This window comes from Urocitellus parryii, chromosome 7 (assembly GCF_045843805.1).
Source record: "Urocitellus parryii isolate mUroPar1 chromosome 7, mUroPar1.hap1, whole genome shotgun sequence".
Lineage (NCBI taxonomy): Eukaryota > Metazoa > Chordata > Mammalia > Rodentia > Sciuridae > Urocitellus > Urocitellus parryii.
This window is the reverse complement of record NC_135537.1, coordinates 124,114,675-124,128,206: the sequence shown is the minus strand read 5'-3', so window position 1 is coordinate 124,128,206 and position 13,532 is coordinate 124,114,675.

The window sequence follows — 13,532 nt, the reverse complement described above, 5'->3', positions numbered from 1 at the left end:
AAACTTGCTGTAATTTAGTGGGTAGAGGCCAGAGTTACTTTTCTACACATTCTACCACGCTCAGCACAGTTGCCCATGACAAACAGGAGTCATCAACCCAAAGTGTCAGTGATGGTGTGGTAGGAAAAGAAAACCACTAAAATAGAGAGAAAGTGATCTATGCTAATGTTTTTTTTCTCAATTTTTTGAAGGTAGAACTCACAGACTACTGATGAATTAAATTGGAGATATGTGAGAAAAGGAGCAGATGTCAAGGTTATTTAAATTTTGGCCAACACCTAGAAGCATAGATCTAGATTTGTTTGTTTTACCTTGTTTTTAATCTTATCTTTTTTTATGGAGTGGCAGGGATTCAGTAAGTGATTTTAGGTGTGAATAGAAATCAGAATTTTGTTTTAGAGATGTTTCATTCGTAGAACTATCGAACAAGCAACTGTTGTCAGTAAGCAGTATGAAGACAAGGAATGCTGGAAATATAAATATGAGAGTTCTTCACAGAAAGGTGGTATTTAAAACCGTGGAAACAAGGTAGTCCCTGAGGATATAGTAGGGTTGTTAAAAACTGAAGGGCTCCAAGTTTGAGGTCTGATGCTCTGCAGCATGTGCCATCAAAGATGATGGGGATCCAGTCCACGGGGTAAAAAGCATTCGGGGAGGAAGAAGGAAAATGTTGAGTGGAGTTTGTTCTGAAGCAAATGGGAAGACTGTGCAGAGGAGGCAAGTAAGGACTGACCAATGAACTCGGAAATGCAGAGGATTTCGCTGGTTTTGACAAAGAAAATGTCAGGGTGCTGTGAAGCTGTAACTTACCATGATAACCAGGCGCACAGAAATGGGACAGGTGAGGGCAACTGGGCAGAGGCTGGGAGGGCAACAAGCCCTGAGAAGATGGCTTGAAGGTGGGCACTACAGGCACCAGTCTCCCAAGCCACAACACAGCCCCCCTGTATCAAGCCCTTTCACATATATTGAAAGAAGAACATTCACATGATCAAGACTTGACTTGAGAAAAATGCCCTGCAGTCAAGGACCATATACTGAGAATGTCATAGGGAATTGTTGTTGTTGTTTTTTTTTTAACAATAAAAGTGGTTAGATTTTAGACTCTTAAAAATTAGAAAAGTCTACAAAATAAAATAAAAGTAAACAAAAGTCGATACAAATTAAGTCTCCAGTTAGTGCTCAGAGCTTCAAGCCCCTTCCATACATTTTTTGTTCCATCAGGAGATAGGACAGAGTCTGATCCTTCTGAAAAGATTTCCCTGGGCTGATCAAAGCTTTGGGGTACCTGCAGTTGGGAACTCATTAGCTTCTTTAGTTCAGAAAAGTGTTTTATAGGACTGATGTACCTGGCTGACCTGAAGAAAACTTAAGGAAATCAACAAAGAGGCTCTCTCCAATTCTCCTCCCCAGCCCCAACCTGCAACACACCCATACACTAGCTAGCCATCACATTGCCTCCTATAAAACTGATATTTGAAAGTTTTGATGTGGAGGTCAAAGATTTAAAATCTGTGCTTCCACCTGGAAGACTTCTTCTGGACTGTCAAAATTGTATTTCCAAAGCTAACTTTTCTACAAGCTAAAAAAAAATATCCCAGCACATTCACGTAATTCAGAAACCTTCAGAAAAATAGTAAATAACTGAAAAACCTTTCTCTCTTTGTTCTGGCAGCTTACCAGAATAAACCAACAGCAGACTTAATGTTTTTTAAAAGCACCAATCAGGTGGATTAAGAAAATATTCCTTTCATTCAGGTGTTAAATTGACTTTTAAAAAGAAAAACTTTCTTTAAAATATAATATCCCTGTTGACCAATGATGGTCAGAATGCTCAGCTAGTTTGTATACTAGTTCCCAAACCTTTGCAATGATTATTTATTTTTAAATCCTTCAGTAAGAAATTCAGTTTTAAGATATGTATCAGTCATGGAAGTAAAGCTAAATGGGTTTCCCATCTCCTCTCTGGGCCAGTTGCCAGAATTAGTCATTTTATTAAAGAGCTCTTTTCCTAGTGTTTCCGGTTGACATTTTCCTCTTCAAGAATAGGAATGTGATGTTATGAAGGGATTAAGACAAGGGTCCTGGATCCAGACTACCAAAATTCAAAATATTAGCTTTGCCTCTGACTAGCTGTGTGGCTTTAAGCAAGTTGCTTAACTTTTACATTCCTTAGTATTTCTTCTCCTCAAAGGGGTTAATTATGGCGAGGACCTCACAGAAGCGCTGGAAGAATTACAGAAGATAATACCATACACAAAATGTTTTTCTCTCTCTCCTCCTGATTTTCAGTATGTGTATAACTGCTTTCTGCCATTTCATGCATAAGTTACTTGGAAATAACCCTAGAACCCAAGGAGACATGAAAAACTAGGAACCAGAAAGTACAGTTTCTGGTAATAATTTTTCCCTTCAGCCATGATGACCTTGTGCCAGTTCTTTCAGTGTCGCCGTTTGCGTATTTGGAAAATGAAGAATGATTGATCAGGAAAGATCTTCCTTATCATACCTTCTCCTTCAGGAATATCATAAAAAGTACTGTTCATGCCTGTAATCCCAACTAATCTGGGAGGCTGAGGCAAGAGGATTTCAGGAGGGGTAGAAGTTCAAGTACAATCTTAGCAACTTAGTCTAGACGCTGATTCAAAATAAAAAGGGCAAGGGGAAGGTAGCTTAGTAGTAGGGCTCCCCTGGATTTAATCCCCAGTACTGCAAAAAAGAAAGAAAGAAAGAAAGAAAGAAAGAAAGAAAGAAAGAAAGAAAGAAAGAAAGAAAGAAAGAAAGAAAGAAAGAAAGAAAGAAAGAAAGAAAGAAAAGAAATATCATAACAAGTTTATATCTGCAAATAGGCTTTAAAATGTAATTTTAATAGGGTGGCTAAGCCTGAATATTAAACACAACTACAGAAATAATCCTACCACCAGGAAAAGAAAAAAACTAATTCCATGTTTGACTTTTTTTGAAACCCAAATTTGTATTAATTTAGTAATAGATCCATTGTCCCAATGTATATATTTACCGAAAGCCATTCTAATTACAATTCATCATAACATATCAATTGAGAATTGCAAATTACATTAAAAAGTAAAAAAAGGAATTGAAATAAGGGTAAATGCATAATTTCCTGACACTTTATAATAATAACCTAGGTCAGAGAGCTTATCACCATTTTGTACCTCTTGAGGTTAGGGAACACCAAGTTGAGAGCCATTTGCCTATAAAACCCTGAATCAGTGCTGAGAAAGCAATAATAGACCGGCCCACTATTGTATAAGTAATAATGATATTACTAATCATTTACAAGAGCCCACTAGGGATTTCGGAAATAACCTCAAAGCAATTAACTAATGACCTACCTTTGATTATATCTCCAGCTTTGAAAGCAAAAGGTTAGAGTTCATACACCAAACTGATGTTGAGAAAGTGACATAGCATGGTAGCCAGCTCTCTTCCTGAACCGGGCACATAACTCCTACCTGCTTAATCTCCCTTCCGAGTGCACTTCCAGAAGATGGTAATCTTTATAGCCTTTTAACATTTTTATAACGTCTTTTTTCATCCTAATTAAATCTATTACTCAATGCAGAAAACTGGAAAACTATAGAAAGGGACCAAGATAAAAAGAAAGAAAAAGGTTACCCATAATCCCATCATGATCTTTAAACATTTTTGGTTTAGTCTCTCCCGTGTATCCTCTTATAAATATGCCCTATTTTACTCAAAAAGCAACAGAATCTTAATAGTATTGTTTCATCTGCAGTTTTTCAATCACAATACATCGTGAGCATGTTTCCACGAGAGCACATATTTTACATGATGGTACAATCTTTTCTTTAGTTCTCTTCTGTTGGAGATTTAGGCAGTTTCAAATGTTTCATTACTGGCACTGATAATGGGATTTTTAAATTGCATTTATTTATTGACACCAATTGGTAGGCATCTTTCATATGCAAAAAAATGCCTTCCCAATTATGCATTTCCATTTATTATTAAAATTTCAAAAGGAAAATCAACATCAACAACATGAAAGTATTTTCAGCTTATTGCAGATATTTCCCCCCCCCACAGAAATATTGTTTCAATTTTTGTTTTCTTTGGAAGTATATTTGAGAGTGTTTTCCACAAACCAAGAGTTACTCATTTTAATATTTCAAGAATGGATATGTAACAAATCATCTCATAATATATCCACCTGCATTTCTTTGATTATCCATCAAGTCAAACATTTTTCACATGGCAATTGGTGACTTGTACTTATCTTTTATTGAATTCCAATATATGTCCTTTGAACATTTTTCTACCAAGATGTTAACCTTTTCCTTATTGATTTCCTGATTGACTTATTTTAGTATCATTTTATCATGACCATCTCTACAAGTTGTTAGGTAGGAAGGTAATATCTTTCATAAAGATTGTGTTAAAAGTACACACAGACACAAATGGGCCCTTGCACATAAATTGAATGCTATCATGCCTGATGGGACTTATAATGCAGTCTTTCTTTTTTTTTTTTTTGCCTGCCTCCACTACTCTCCAAACCCATTCACATCTTCACCAGCACACCCACAATAAACTATGTTAATAACCTCTTATATATCTTTTTTATTTTTCTCCATTTTTTCATAATTATATTTCAAATTATATAAAGTTATAAAATACATACAAATACAGGGTTTTGTCATTTATTGTTTCATAAAAGTGAGATTGTATTAAACATTTTCTGCATTTTATTTGAATCTTTCAATGATACCTCATAAAAATCCTGCCAAGGTAATTGGTATAATTCTAATTCGTTTTTTTTAATAGCTACATAAGATTCCCTGGGGTGAATGGACTGCTATTTTGTCAGCCATTCTCCATTACTGACATTCACTTTGTACCTACCCTTTTACAACTATGAATGGGGTGGCAATAAACATCTCCAAGGAGATATGCTTACTTAGAGATGTTCCTATTTTGATGGGATAGATTCTCAGGAAGAAATTGCTGAGTCAAAGAGTATGATCAATTTATTTTTATTCTAATGGGTGCTTCCAGATTGCTTCCTAAAACGGCTGTAACAATTCACAGTCCCACTAGCCATGTGTAAGAATTCTCCTGTATCTGCATTAGCAAAAGATATTAGAGCTCTTTTCAATTTGATAAAGCTGAAGAGTAGAAACCTATCCCTGACCATTCATGAGCTACAATGGCATATTAATATATTGAACATTTGGATTCCATGTCTCTGAATTATAGCTTGTCCTGGGGCCATTTTTCAAATTTTTTCAGGTCAATCAATTTGTGTAATTTTTATTACTGTAGATTTTATTACTTTGTCAGCTGCATTCAAATATTTTTTCCAGAGTTCAAATTGTATATGTACTTTGTATATGGCAGTGTTTCTCAAATTCTCTCTGGCAATGACCCAATATTTCAAAATTTCCAACCCATACCTGCCTGATCAATGTTTTCTAATAGACAACATCACACACTTGAGGATATAGAAATGTTAAATTTCTGTAAAAGTTTATAAATGCTTATTCTCCATTTTTGTACTCACTTAGACAAGGGTTGGTAGCAAAATGGAGTCTATTAACAGTCTACCAGCCACACTGTGAGTAACATTGATTCATACTATCATTTCCAATTAAAACTTTTCATATTTGTGTCACCAAATATATTTCTTTCTATAGTTTCTGGACGTCTTGCTATAAAAGGTTGTTTAAGGGGCTGGGGTTGTGGCTCAGTGGTACAGTGCTTGCTAGCATGTGTGAGGCACTGGGTTCAATTCTTAGCACCACATATAAATAAGTAAAATAAAGGTCCACTGACAATTAAAAAATATTTAAAAAGACGGTTGTTTCATATTTATTTCTAAGAATTATATGGCTAATATTATTCTATGTAAGTCTCTAGCCCATGAGATTTTTTTTTCTTCTAATTTTATCACATCTTCCTCCCTTTTTTGTCTGGATTTCTTAAAATAGGATGGGATGAAGTCCAACCCTTTTCTTTCAGATGTGCTGCTACATAACCTTTGTCATTGTGGAAAATTTTGTGGTCTGGCTCACTCAACAGCCACTCCCTCTCCTGTCTAGAATGCTTACTTATAAAGTCTGAAAGCTAAAACTCTGTATTCCAGATCCACTTGTCCTGTGGTTCCATAGATGATGTACATGACACAAAACAAACATACCCAAGCAGATCTGAGGCCAGAGACAGAGCAATAGGTGACTACATACAGGAATATTCACTCCCTTGGTAAGCACAGCAGGGCAGATATTTTATTCTCTTGCAGGTAGTTGTGAGGAGATTCCTCAAACTCCTGTTTCATAAATGCCAGATAATACTAGTAGCTGCACTGCACTTTCACCTGAAAGTCTTACAGATGATAGGACCTTCTTCCTGCCTGCATCAACATCTACCCATTGTTCTTTCATCTTCCCCGATAGTATCTAGGAGCAACTAATCCATCTGAATACATCCTGATCATTTGAACTAGTTAGTGAACTCTGTTGTCTGCAACAACAACAACAACAAAAAAAAAACTTGGCAAAAAAATCATATATTTAATGATCTCATAGACCGTGATACTACACTGTATTACCTCTTTTATTTCTTTGATCTATTTTGAATGGATCCGTATCAACATGTTCATGCCAGTAACACTTTGATCTGATCACAGTGGATTTCTAATATGTTCTGAGATGTTTACCTTAATTTTCTTTTGCTTTTCTTGGAAAAGTGGTAGTTCCATTTGAACTTGAAATAACCGTATTGCTGTAAGTCAACAAATAAAATAAGAAACAGAAACACAAACACCAGCTAAGAAAAACTAAGATGCTTTCCTAAATCACCCCATGCCACAATATATGAAGAAAAAGAATGTAGGAAAAAATGGATAATGAGGATAATGACTCAGAAAAGCTGAGGGACATCAATTCAAGGTACTCACAGAGTACCATACTAATCACCTGCCTGAAAACCTTTGATAAACTCATGAATTGATGAAACCGGATCTGGCTAAAGATTGTGCATGACTGCTAAAACCAAGAGGCTTGTATAGAAGCTTGTACAAAAAGTAAGTAAACTCCTAAATACCCACCCTGTCTTCACAAAGTCATGCAAATGTCCTTTTTCTTCCACCTTGAGAAAACGGAAGACAGACTCTATGGAGAAAATGTACTATAGAAACTTTGGATTGTGTCCGAACAGACACACAAGAACATAGAGATGAAGGTCTAGCGTAGAAGTCTGCAAACTTCTTCTGTAAAGATGCATTTAATAAATTTAGCTTTTATCAGCCGGATGGACTCTCTTGCAACTGCTCAGTTCTGAAACTGTAGCTCTGAAGCCACCACAGACTACTCACAAATGTGTATAGTTTTGTATCAGGAAACTTTATTTATAAAAGCAGATGATGGACTAGATTTGGCCATAGTTTGTAGGCCCCTGGTCTGGAATGCTGTCAGGGAGATTGAGTAAAAAGTCTACATTCTGAGCAGGAAGATTTTCTACCATCTTCCTCTGATCAGTAATTAGATCTATTTACCACATCACACTTTCTCCTAGCCCTCACCCACCCTTCTCCTGCCAAGAAAAGAAATTAGCAAATTAGAATATGACTTTCTCAACACCTTTTCCAAAGGTGCCTGTATGCACTTTTCCAGACTATTATTTAAATTATTTATTATTAGAAATTAACCTATTCAAATTTCTTGACTCCAATTTGGTGAATTATATTTTCTTAGGAGGTCTGGGAAATGATCCCTTTTTGCTATTAAATGCAATGCCACAGGAGTTTTACGTAGAATTTTTAGGAATCTTTTCATTTCTTCTACGGACTATGATTCCACAGATGATATACATGCCCCAAAACAAACATACCCACGTAAGTCTTGGACCAGAGAGAGCAACAGGAGAAGTGGTTACACCCAGAAGTATTCACTCTTTTGGAAAGCACAGTGGAATAGATATTTTGTTCTCTTGGGATAGTAGTGAGTAGATTTCTCAAGTTCCTGTATCATAAATGCAAGCAAGAACAGCAGCAGCAACCTACTTCTACTTGAAAAGTGTCATGCATGATAAGACATTCTTGGCTGCTTTCTTTCTTTTTTTTTAATCATATCTGTCTTTGTTCTCCTGTGTTTTGTTGATGTTGTTGTTGGTTTATTTGTTTTGTTTTGTTTGTTGTGTTTTTTTTTTTAAGTCAGGCTCATCAGGAGTTGACTTATTTTGTTGGTTTTCCCAATGATTCAGAATTAGAATTTATCTATCCTTTCCACTATTTGTTCCCATTTCAATAAATATTTGTTGAATAAGTGAATGGTAGTCATCAGCAAATACAGTAGTTCCTCCTTATCCACAGGTAATATGTCCCAAGAACTCCAGTGATTTCCTGAAACCATACATAGTACCAAACCCCATATTTACTATGTTTTATGTTATATATACATCACTATGATAAAGTTCAATTTCTAAATAAGGCAGATAAGGGGTTGAAAATAACGAAAAATAAAATGGAACATGTACAATAATATACAGTAATAAAAGTTATGTGGATGTAGTTTTTGTCTCTCTCTATAGATCTCATTGCACTACACTTACTTTTCTTATGATCCATGGGTAACTGAAATCACAAAAAGTCAAAAAGTGAATCCCTAGATAAGGGGGACTTCAATAGCTAATTGTTGGAGTTTTTTCTCCAAAAGCATTCTCCTCGTGTTTCTGAGAGAAAAAGTGTTGATTGAAAAAGTTGAAGTTCTCTTAAAAACACTGATACCTAAGAGTTAGACATAAAAAAAAAAAGCAGAAACAAAAGAGATAGAATGGGGGTGGGGGGGTGGGGGGGGAATCTGATAAGTATGAGAAAAACCAGGAATACACAGTGTCAAGATAAGTGTTTCAAGATGAGAACCTTGTCAACAGTGCCAAATGTTGCCCAGAGGGGTTCCTAGACTAAGGACTTAGGAGTGTCCATTAGCATTAGCTACAAGTAGATTGAGAATCACCCTGGGAAGAGCCATTTCACGGAGTGATAGGCGAAAAGCCAGATTTCAGTGAGTTGAACGAGGGGAAAGTGACAAAGTAAAGATAATTACAGAGAATTCTCAAAAGACCTTTGGAGACAGTAACTTGAAGCAGGCATACAGCCAAAAGGAATTTTTATAAAGATACCAAAACCTCAAGCATATTTAAACATAGACAGGAAGTGGCCAGTAAAGGGTTGGATGGGAGATGAGGAGGAAGAAACACAGCCCAGAGTGTAGACGCAGGTATTAGGCTCCTAGGTGGGAGTGAGGGCCACCTCTTCCCCTTGTTACTGCAAGGCGGGTGGACAGGATGGCTGTGGGTCCACGTAGGCAGATACACATTTAAAGACTTAATGGAAAGGGGTTGTGGGAATCTCATGGCTTCTATATCCTCTATGAAATATGTGGCAGAATCTTTTGCTGAGAATTAGGTTCAGAAGTGCCCGGATGGAGGTGGAGAAGCTTCGAAACAGCCACAGTCAATCTGGGGAGAAAGCACTAACTTGGGAACTCTAGGATTTCCTGCAGCCTTGACAGCCTGCTTCGGGTTGGAGACCACACCGTTGGAGGCACCAAGTGGCAGCCCCAATTCCAAAACCACCTCTTCTACCTATGCTAGGGAAGGAAAAGAAATAAGTCTTTGTTATCATGACCCAGACAAAAACTTCTTTTCATCTCTCAGAGCTGATTTGCACACTGGAAGGTGGAAGACTGAAGCAACCTGGGCTCTGTCCCTTCCTAATTAGAAGTGAGTCCTCCCAACAGCACTGAGATAGCAGCCTCTTTCAGAACTGCCCAAGATCCCAGGAAAACTAGAGATCAGAAGGACAGGGACTGAGATGGGTCTTTTTCTACATGATCAGTTTTTCTTTTTCTCTAATTTAAAAATTACCCATCTTAGTTTTATTTTATTCTAGTTAAAATTCAATTTTATAAAGGACAGAAACACAAATACCTGTGTATATGTATGTATTTGTAGATACCTACACATGGCATGTATATATGTCTGCAGTTTATCATATATATAATGTCCTATGCTACTCTAATACCATATATATAATAGTCGACAGTCAGTCCAACAAGTTACAACATAGAAAAAAAAAGATTAAATAAAACCATTAGTTAGAAGTGATTTTTTTTTCTTTTTTATATTTTAGCAGTGATCATGTACTCGTTTGTAATAGGAAAAATCAATAAAGTGTATTCTTAGTCATCACATTTAAACAAATATTTTTCAAACAACCAATTTTGAAAGTAAAACCATATTCTCATCTGGTTTCTTTGCATTCAGGGTGAGCTTTTCATGTGTCTTCCACATTCCTAATTTAATTTTCACAGGATAAATTGTGCTTTGAATGAATTTTTAAATTCCATTAGAGTATGTTTGCTTACCCGAAATTCTTTTCTTATCTAATTTCTATTTAATTTTTGCTTCATCTCAATCTGTTCACTCTTAGCTCAAATTTCTTATTATTCATCTTTCATCTCATTGCCTCATTTCTTGAGTCTTGGGAGAAAGCATGTGCTGGTGAATAGCATCTTCTGTTTATTGCTGTAACATTTTAAAATCAATATTTTCTTCTCTCTGTTTTCCCTGTATGTGATAAAATCTCTTCAGGCCCCACATGGATTTGCGAGTATTTTCCTTATCCTTAAATGATGGGAGATACATCAAGAACCAGGTATTCCAAAAGTGGGCATTTTCTACACCGGACTGAGGTGCTGTTAAGATCCAAGATCTGAGCTTCTGATGGAGGTAGAGAAGCTTTGAAACAGCCCTAGTCAATTTGGGGAGAAAGTACTAACTTGGGAACTGAAGGATTTCCTGCAGCCTTGAGAGCCTGCTTCAGGTTGGAGACTATTTAATTTTTAATTAAATGTTTAATGTTGGGAGGGCTCACTTCTAATTAGGAAGGGACAGAGCCCAGGTTTCTTCAGTCTTCCACCTTCCAGTGTGGAAATAGCTCTGAGAGATGAAAAGAGATTTTTGTCTGGGTCATTATAACATTGGGTCACCTCAATGATCCAGTGCAGGATGGAACCTGGGACCCAGTGAAGTTCCCCCTTAGCAGAGTGGTTTCTTGGTTTTGAGTAAAATCTCTGGGAAAGAGACCTGTCTTAATAGGTAGCTTAGTTTCCTAAAAACATCCTGCCCCAATGATAAGAAGACCATCATGTCACCATGTTCAAGAACTTGCTGTAGCAACTCTTGAATGCCATATAAATTTGCCTCTCATCTCCTTTGAGGACTGACTTTACACAAAGGCTGATCCCTTGCTACTTCGTGGAGTGCCCATGCCTATGCCCCTGACCTCCCACAGAGCTGCCCTCAGCTCTGCCCTACTTCTTGCTCTAGGTGTCATCCCTTCTGCTCAGTGGCTGCGACAGTTCCCAGCGCCGTCGCTTAGAAATTCAAAAGAGATTGCAAGACAGATGATTCCCTGCTTTGCATCCCGTCTCTGCCGCCATACTTGACCCCTCCAGAAGAGGGGTGTTCAAGCCCCCTGGACCTCTTTCCTTCTAGACCCATCACGACTGTACCTAGAAGAAACCACTTGGTATTTCTGACATGTGAATCATGCTCTTGTACCTTTTAGTAAGGATGCAGATGTCTTGCCTAATTTTACTATCTTCAAAATAGCCATTGCTTCTCAGATATTGTCATTAATTGGATTGACATACATCATTGGATACAGTTAAATTTTTCATTGGATAAATAAGAAATTTACTCCCTTTACAACTTCTGATGGTCGTAGTCTTATTTTTCATCCCTTTAACTCTGGACAAGGATGAGTCCAGAGTCTCAAACTCTCAAATTAATGTTTTCACACCTTTCATCAGGGAGTTGCCAATAATTTTTAGCACCAGGTAAATCCATTGGTTGAAATAGGGCATATTTGAGCATATGGTAGATACATTCTCTCATCCACTGTTTTAGGGGAAGATGAGGTTTCGTAAGTCCCTCTGGAAGCATGAATCTATACCTAGCATTCTATCAACTTATCTTTCACTTATGGGAAATTAGAAAAAAAAGTGAAATATATATGTCTTTGAAATCTGCAAAGACTGAGTTAGGGTATAGCTGGGTACCCTTTGAAGATTTGCAGGTTTCACCCTGAAACTGTGCCTCTGCTACCTGCCCTCAAGAAACTGTGCCTGGTCTTTTGCTGAAGCCACACCTGAGCTGAAAAGAAGAGAAATAAAGGGACAGATAAGCCAATGTCTCCCTTGCTTTTCTTAACTTCATCAGTAAAAGCAAAAGGAGTTGGGCCTCATGTCTCCCCATGTCCCTGATAGGGGCAGCATTCTGAATTGTGGAAAAGTGGCCAGACACTGCTAGAACCAAACATCCATCAAGCCAATCAATGTAGATTTAGGTGCAAAGATACTTCTGATTTTTTTGTAAATCAGAATAATAAGTGTAACTGGCCAGTCTCCCTTGTAGAAATGGAATATCAAAGATGAAGCAGTATTCATAGTTCTGCCCCATATCTGCTTCTCCCAAGAAGCAAATGACTTCAAGGAAATGAGGGGATTCCTTGCATCTCACGAAAGGGCTTCCTGTGTAGGTGTGGAGAAAATGGCAGGAATCGTTGCCAATTCCAAGTCATCCTTGGGAGGAAGGGACCCCACTGTGCAGGATTTGGCTCCATTACAGACAAAACCAGATCAAGGACAAGCCAAAGCTCTGTTTAGTAGCCCCAGCTCACTTGGAGAAACCATTTTCCCTGAAATTTTTCAGAGGCCAGATCTGGATTCCAGGGAGACTTTATGAGGTGTCACTATAAGGTAATGAATGGATTCTTTTTTTTTTTTTTTTTTTTATCAAATGTTCCAGAACTTACAGAAGCAAGTAGGGAAAAGAGACTTTTGTCAATTTCCCCCTCCCCCCCCCCCCCCCCCCCCGAGCCTGTGGCAGCAGACCTTAATCCCCAAGTAGGATCTGAGGTTTACAAACAGCCTACAAGCAGTAGGGACCAAGGAAGGTGAATCAGGTCAATGCCCAAGCCCAGCAGGCGAGTTTTTAAAAACGTGCAGGGTCTCTATAATGAGGTTAAATCGCGTTTATGAAAAATCAAACCGATTTCCCCGCATAACCCAAACTAGCTTTGAAAGTGAACTACCGAAGAAAAGAAAGATGGCGGTAGCAATGGCTGTCCCAATAACATTCATCTACAGCCGCCCTTGGACATGATACTTGTGGGGAAAAATAGGAAATGCAACCATTTTATCTTAAAAAGGTCTTAGGAGAGGGCTGGGGTAGTGGTTCAGTGGTAGTGTACTTGCCTACCATCTGAGCACTTAAAAAAAAAAAAAAAAAAAAAACCTCAATCAAGTCCTGAAATAAACATCTTTTTCAGAGATATTCCAAAACTAGTCTCACCTCCATGAAGCATTACCCTCCCCTGGAGGTCACTGTCATGATACTGAAGAGGGCTGTAGGGGCTGAAGGGAAACTGGGAATCCCATTGGCTTCCTAAGGTCTAAGGACAATTCTTAGTACATGCTTGAAGCAAG